Source organism: Oryx dammah, unplaced genomic scaffold (genome assembly GCF_014754425.2).
Source record: "Oryx dammah isolate SB20612 unplaced genomic scaffold, SCBI_Odam_1.1 HiC_scaffold_2, whole genome shotgun sequence".
Classification (NCBI taxonomy): domain Eukaryota; kingdom Metazoa; phylum Chordata; class Mammalia; order Artiodactyla; family Bovidae; genus Oryx; species Oryx dammah.
Window position 1 is genome coordinate 194,970,656 of NW_024070186.1, and position 7,972 is coordinate 194,978,627.

General features: G+C 48.1%; 1 non-coding gene across 1 annotated transcript; it reads right to left on the reverse strand.

The window, feature by feature from the left end:
• Positions 1-6,162: 6,162 nt before the first annotated feature.
• Positions 6,163-6,235, reverse strand: TRNAG-CCC. Its single transcript has one exon. It is a non-coding gene; the product is annotated as a tRNA-Gly (tRNA).
• Between the last annotated feature and the right edge of the window lie 1,737 nt (positions 6,236-7,972).

The window sequence follows — 7,972 nt, forward strand, 5'->3', positions numbered from 1 at the left end:
TCCCACTTCTGGGTATAGAGCCAAAGGACATTTTAAAAAGGATATTGGAACAGCCATGTTCATAGCACCATGAATCTCCATGGCCAAGACAGAGAAACGGCCTAGGTGTCCATCACAGACGAATGGCTTCAGAAGACGCGATGCATAAGGAATGGGATATTATTCAGCCGTGAGGAAGAAGGAAATCCTGTCATTTGTTAGAAACCGGATGGACCTTGGGGCTTCCCAGGTGGCTCAGCAGTAAAGAATCCGGCGGCAAGTGGAGGAGACACAGGTTCAATCCCTGGGTCCGGAAGATTCCCTTGGAGAAGGAAATGGCGACCCACTCTAGTAGTCTTGCCTGGGAAATCCCATGGACAGAGGAGCCTGGCAGGCTACAGTCTGTGGGGTCGCAAAGAGTTGGATACAAGTGGGTGACTGAGCGCATACAGATGGACCTTAAGGACACAGTGTTAAGTGAAATAAGCCAGAGAAAGACAAATACAAGTATGGTATCACTTATATGTGGAATCTAAAAAAAAAGTCAAACTCATAGAGATAGAAAGTGGAAGTGGTTGCCAGGGGTTGGGGGATGGAGGAAATAGGGAACCTCCCCGTGGGTCTCTATAGCAACCAGGAGGGAGGTGACACACCCTCTAGGAAGCAGGGAACAATCCTTGCAGGCACTCTTTCCTCTGAGAGGCAGAGGGCTCAGAAGGGGGGACCCCAGGTCTGCACACCCACAGGTGACAGGTGAACACCTCGTATGGGACTGCTACAGCCGAAGACCAGAGGCTGGGCGGTTTAAACCGACGTCTATTTCTCACGGATGCGGAGGCTGGAGTCTAAGGTCAAGAAGACCTGGCTTTTGGTGAGGGCCCTCCTCCCGGCTCATAGACAGCCAGCTTACAGACGGTCGCCTTCTTGCTGTGCCCTCCCAAGTCGGAGAGAGAGAGAGAGGCGAGGGAGGGGGTGAACTCCAGTTTCTTCCCCTTTAAAAAGACTGTTTTATTTGGCTGTGCAAGTCTTAGTGGTGGCAGGAGGGATGTGGGATCTTTAGTTGCGGCATGTGGAATCTAGTTTCCTGACCAGGGATCAAACCCGGGCCCCCACATTGGGAACATGGTATCTTAGCCACAGGACCACCAGGAGAGTCCCTCTTCCTCCTCTTATAAAGACACTAATCCTATCGTAGGGGTTGTACCTTCATGGCCTCATCTAAACTTATTTACCTCCCCAAGGAACCACCTCCAAATGGGGTTGGGCTTCAACACATGATTTGGGGAAGGCACAGTTCAGTCTGTAACAGATGGTTAAGGTCTGTGGCTGGGGAACCAGAGGATGGGAAGGGTTTGCAGGCAACTCAAGTAAGAGAGTAAGAGAAAGACAGAGACAGACAGAGACAAAGATAGAAGTAGAGACAGAGGCCGGGAGAGAGGCAGAGACAGGCAGAGAGGGCTCCAAGAGAGAAAGGACGCCTGGAGTCACTGGCCTCCTGATTGAGCCAGATCGCTCAAGATCCCAGAAACTGTTATTTCTCCATTCAAAAAAGATTTACGTTTTTATTGTGATAAAATAGGTAACATGACGTTTGCCATCTGTAAGCGTCCAGTTCAGGGGCTTTAAGTCCATTCACCCTGTTGCACAACCATCCACACGGTCATCTGCAGAGCTGTCATTGACCCTAGCTGAAACTCCACCGCATTAAATAATAACTCCCCACCCCCACACCCCACTCCCGTTTCCTCTTCCTTGCTGGCTTGCATACTCCTTTCCCCCCACAGTAAGCACAGTGACATCTTCAACACGACAAGCACTCCTGTTTGGGAGGGGGGTGATGATGGGAAGTGGGGTAACTGTCTGATCTGATGGGGATCCGATGGGGAATCTCGAGCAATCAGAGTCAGATTTGGGGAAAAAAAAAAAAAGTGCCAGGCAGCGACCACCAGGCGGGCTGGGTGCCCCCGCGGGCCAGATGGTCTGCAGGGACCCAGGAAGCTCGGGGAAAGCACGGAGGCTGCAGCCAACCGGGAAGGAGCGAGCGAGGGAGGGCTGACGAGGCCCCATCCCCACCGTAGGAGACGCCATCATCCTCACTCCAAGAGTCCCCAGTAATTTTCTGTCCAATTTGGTAGCAATACACCCACTTAACGGCTAATCCAATTACTGTGTCTTCCCCCCATTTGTCATCTTAAGTGGGGTTTTGCTTCCATTAGAACTTACAACAAATTACTTCAAGCAGCAGAGCAAAACCTGACTCTCCTCTCTTGTTCCCTGTTTGTTTTCACAGTTTGCTTTAGACAACTGAGCGGCAGTGAAAAGGGTCTTCGGCTTCCCAGGTAGCACAAGAGGTAAAGAACCTGCCTGCCGATACAGGACACGTAAGAGATGCAGGTTCGATCCTGGGTCAGGAAGACCCCCTGGAGGAGGGCATGGCCAGCCACTCCAGTATTTTTGCCTGGAGAATCCCACGGACAGAGGAGCCTGATGGGCTATGGTCCATGGGGTCACAAACAGTTGGCATGACAGAATCAACAGCGGGCACACACAAGAAGGGTCTTTCTTAGGCAAATAGCTGAGGAAAGGAGGGCAAGGCTGGTGCTGGTGTTCAGGGTGGCGGCGGGAACTGGCCCTCAGCCACAGAGGGGAGGATGGACTTGGATGACACAATGAGAGCTCGGGGCCGCTGGGCGAGAGGGGTGCAGGCCAGGGCACAGGCGGGACCAGACTGTCAGCCTCTCTGCTTTTATAGGGCAGAGGCGTCGGAGGGCTGGCTTCATCCAAGACTGGGGAGCTTTGGATCTCATGGGTTGGAAGGACAAGGGGTTTAGGGGTGCTCCAGTCTCTGCCCATTACAGAGAGGTGGCATCCTGCTCCATCAGCCCAGAAACGGCATCTCAAACGAGTTGTCTGTTGCAAACTGCAGCTCCTGGCACAGGCCTGGCTGGCTTCCCGCAGGGGTTTGGCACGCCTCCGTGAACCAGTTAGCTGGGCTGAGAGGAGGCTCCTGTGTTAGAAGCACTGGTCCGGGGAGTGAACAAGGGTCTGAGAGCCACTTCCGGGATGCTCCCCAGCCCCTGGAGATTCCTCAGCACTCACAGGCAGTTTGGTCTGAGAGTCACTTTTCTCCCCAACCCACGGATGGACAGAACAACTCCTGTCTTGCTTATCCTTAGAACCTGACTCGCAGCTGCAAGGCACTGAAGACTTTTGCTTCTTACTGCCGATCCCGGGAAACCAGTATTCCTGTTATCACACACCTCAAGCCTTGGCCCGCCAGCTCCATTCTGTTGCACCAAGTTCTCCATTACCCATCGGGCCAAGGAGCCAAACTCTGCTGTCTGCGCTAATTGCTGGAGGCTCTGCGAGCATTCCCTGAGATGTCCTCACCGCTTTTATGAGTCCCACCAAGCCCAGGACAGAGTTCAGGCAGGTGGAGGGGGTGATGACTCATACTCGACCACACATTGTTCATGACATCTAAACATCCAGGGTCACCCAGATCCAGGCTGTCTATTTTGCTGTGTAATTTCAAAGAGACGCCATGTTTTCAGACTGAAGAAAGCTGGCTTAGAGTAAGTGCCCCGAAACGGTCTATGGTGAAACAGAAGAGGAATGTCTCTCCCAGCCCACCTCCCGGGGACCCGGCTGGCCTGGCAGGAAAGCATTCACTTCCTGCCTATGATCGAGAGATGCATTATGTCACACGGGGGAGAACTTCCAAATCCTATTTTTAGAGGTGATGAGGGGGAGGCCGCGTCCAGCCTGGAGCTGGAAGGAGCCCAAGGTCTAGGGGGCAACGGCTTCCGAGACCCGCCTCCATGGCTCACGCTGTCCTCTCTCACGTTCTGAGTCCCCACGTGGCTCTGCAGGGGGGCGGTACAGGATGTTCCCATGAATCGTTTCGAGCCCAGTGAACCCGAGCACCAAGGTCGCGCTTCCAACCCGAGTCTGACCTGTAGCACACGCCCCTCTCCTACAGACCCAGGCTGGGTGACAGCCTCCTACAAGATGACATGTTTCCAGAGGTGCAAGATTGAAAGAGACTTCAAGAGCCATGGCCAATGGACAATAAAACGCTTGGAATTCAGCACAGAAAAGTCGGGGGGAAGGTCCTTCATTCCAAAATACAGTTTTCCTCTGATTTGAAAAGATTCATGCACCCTGGGGCTCACAGAAGCATTATTTACAATAACCAAGACATGGAAGCAGCCTAAGCAGATGAATGGGTCAAGAAGATGTGGTATACACACACAGTGGAATATTATTCAGCCACGAGAAAGAAGGAAGTAATGCCATTTACCATGGATGGACCTAGAGATTATCACACGAAGTGAAGTCAGACAGAGAAAGACAAATACCATGATACATCGCTTACATGTGGAATCTAAAAAAAAAACAAAAATGATACAAATGAATTTATTTACAAGATAGAAATAGACTCATAGACACAGAAAACAAATGCATGGTTTCCAAAGGGGAAAGGGAGGAAGGGATAATAGTAGGAGCTTGGGATTAACAGATGCCAACTATTGTATATAACATAGAGAAATGACAAGATCCTATTGTATAGCACAGGGACCTGTATTCAATATCCTGTAATAAGTCATAATAGAAAAGAAGATGAAAAAGAATATATATTATATATAGAGAGATAACTATAACAGGTATCACAGATAAACAGATAAATTAGAGAGAGACAGCTTGGTCACTCAGTCATATCCGAATCTTTGCGACCCTATGCTCAATTCCCCACCAGACTCCTCTATCCATGGGATTTTCCAAGCAAGAATACTGAAGTGGGTTCCATGCCCTCCTCCAGGGGTTCTTCCCGACCCCGGGGATCGATCCCATGTCTCTTACATCTCCGGCACTGGCAGACAGTTCTTAACCACTAGCGCCATCTGGGGAATGCCATCTGATCAGACCCGCATCTGCCTGCGTCTCCTTCATTGCAAACGGATTCTTCACCCACCAAGCCACCTGGGAAGCCCTTAGATACAGTAACACACACACACACACACACACATATATATATTAATTAATCAATGCTGTACACCTGAAACTAACACAATACTGGAAATCAACTACACTTCAATTTGAAAACAAAACTATTAAAAAAATAAAAATTAAAAAAAAAAAACAGGGAGCCTAGCCTGGTGCTCTGTGATGACCTAGAGGGGTGGCACAGGGAAGGGGAAGAAAGTTCAGGAGGGAGGGGATATATGTATAATTATGGTCAATTCACTCTGTTGTATGGCAAAAACCAACAGAATATTGTAAAGCAATTTTCCTTCAATTAAAAAATAAATTTGCTTTAAAAATTTTTAAATAATTTAAAATATTCAAAATCTTAGAAAATAAGGACAAAGAGGTAATGCCAGTCTCCATCACAGAAGGCCTTACAGGCAACCTGGTGCTTGTTCAACGTCCATGTGTTTCATTCAGAGAGAATGAGGACAGTCTTGTGAAGGTCAGCTATGTGTCAGCTTGACTGGGCCCAGAGAGCTAGTGAGACATTATTTCTGGGTGTATCTCTGAGGGTGTTTCTGGAAGGGATTAGTATTTGAATCAGTAGACAGTAAAGATGGGCTGAAATTGGGCTGGCATCACCCAATCCACTGAGGGTCCAGATAGGAAACGAAAAGGACAGAGGAAGGCTCTTCTGTCCCCTTCTTGAGCTGAAACATCCATCGTGTCCTGCCCTTCGACATCGGAGCTCCAACTTCTGGTCCAAGAGTGTTAAGCCACCCACTGTCCCAGTTCTCCAGCTCATGGACGGCACGTTGTTGTTCAGTCGCTAAGTTGTGTCTGATTCGCTGCCACGCTATGGACTGGCCCTGTCCTTCACTATCTCCCGGAGCGTGCTCAAACTCATGTCCACTGAGTCGGCGATGCCATCCAACCATCTCATCCTCTGTCGTCTCCTTCTCCTCCTGCCTTCAATCTTTCCCAGCATCAGGGTCTGTTCCAATGAGTCAGCTCTTCATATTAGTTGGCCAAAGTATTGAAGCTTTATGAATGGTATATCATAACATATCTCAGCCTCCATCATTTTTCCGGGGGGGGGGGGCTATTTATTGATTGATTGATTGGCTGGCCCAGGTCTTAGTTGAGGCACACAGCCTCTTCGATCTCAGTTGCAACATGTTGGATCTTTTAGTTACAGCATGTGGGATCTAGTTCCCTGACCAGGGATCAAACCAGGGACCCCTGCATTGGGAGTGCAGTGTCTTAGCCACTGGACTACCAGGGAAGTTCCTCAGCCTCCATAATTGCGTGAGCCAATTCCCATAATAAATCTCTTCTGTATCCATGAATAGCCTCCTGGTTCTGTTTTCTTTGGAGAACCCTGACTGATACACTCGTGAATAAGATTAAAAGGCAAAGCCTGAGACAATCCCTTTCTGTAGAGCAAACACGTACAGGAAACCATGTGCAAACTCGTGATCTTTTCCCCCACTTCAGGAGAATGGGGTTTTTGTCTTACATAGATGGGCGTTAAAAGTTAAAAAAAAAAAGTCACACACCGTGTCATAGTAAAGATCTTGAAGAAGCAGAATTGTTACATGTCTGTCTGTAACAGACTGTCCCGCAGAACTTTCCGTGACGGTGGAAATGGTTGTTCGCTGCACTGCCCGAAGCAGTGGCCACGAGTCCCTCTAGCCGTTGAGCCCTTGAAAGGTGGCTATCGTGAGTGAGAACTGAATTTTAGATTTTATATATTTCAGTTAAAATTTAAGAATATTTCCTAATTTTTCTTGTTATGCCTTCTTAGATCTGCCCATCATTTAGAAGTGGACATTTAATTTCCAAATACATGGGTTTTTAAAGTATCTTTGATATTAATTTCTCACCTTGATGTTAATTTCTCATTTAAATGCCTTCTTCTCTGCAATCACCCTCTGTGTTTTCTCAGTCTTGTAACGTTGAGGCTTTCAATGGCTAAGTCAAAGATCTCTCTTGGTAAATGTCACACTGCACTTGAAAATATGTGTATTTTCAAATATGTTTTGATATTAATTTCTACCATAATTGCAGAGTGATGAGAGAATCCAGTCTGTATGATTTCAGTACCTTTAGATTATGAAATTTTTGCATCTTGTTTTATGTCCTTGGATATGTTCCAGTGTCCCCAAGTTTAAAGTCTGTGGGACGTTGAATAGAATTTGTATCCTACTGCTGTGTGAAAATTGTATAAATTTTAATTATGCTGAATTGGTTCATGGTGCTTTTCAGGTCTGCTATATCCTTTCTGCTTTATTGACTATGCCAAAGCCTTTGACTGTGTGGATCGAGAATTGATGCTTTTGAACTGTGGTGTTGGAGAAGACTCTTGAGAGGCCCTTGGACTGCAAGGAGATCCAACCAGTCCATTCTGAAGGAGATCAGCCCTGGGATTTCTTTGGAGGGAATGATGCTAAAGCTGAAACTCCAGTACTCTGGCCACCTCATGCGAAGAGTTGACTCACTGGAAAAGACTCTGATGCTGGGAGGGATTGGGGGCAGGAGGAGAAGGGGAAGACAGAGGGTGAGATGGCTGGATGGCATCACTGACGCGATGGACGTGAGTCTGAGTGAACTCCGGGAGTTGGTGATGGACAGGGAGGCCTGGCGTGCTGCAATTCATGGGGTCTCGAAGAGTTGGACACGATTGAGCGACTGAACTGAACTGATATCCTTTCTACTTTCTTTTTTAATTTATTTTTTATTGAAGGATAATTGTTTTTCAGAATTCTGTGGTTTTCTGTCAAACCTCAACATGAATCAGCCATAGGTATACACATATCCCCTCCCTTTTGAAACTCCCTCCCATCTCTCTCCCCACCCCACCCCTCTAGGTTGATACAGAGCCCCTGTTTGAGTTTCCTGAGCCATACAGCAAATTCCTGTTGGCTATTTTACATACGGTAAGTTTCCATGTCAGTCTTTCCATACATCTCACCCTCTCCTCCCCTCTCCCCACGTCCATACATCTCACCCTCTCCTCCCC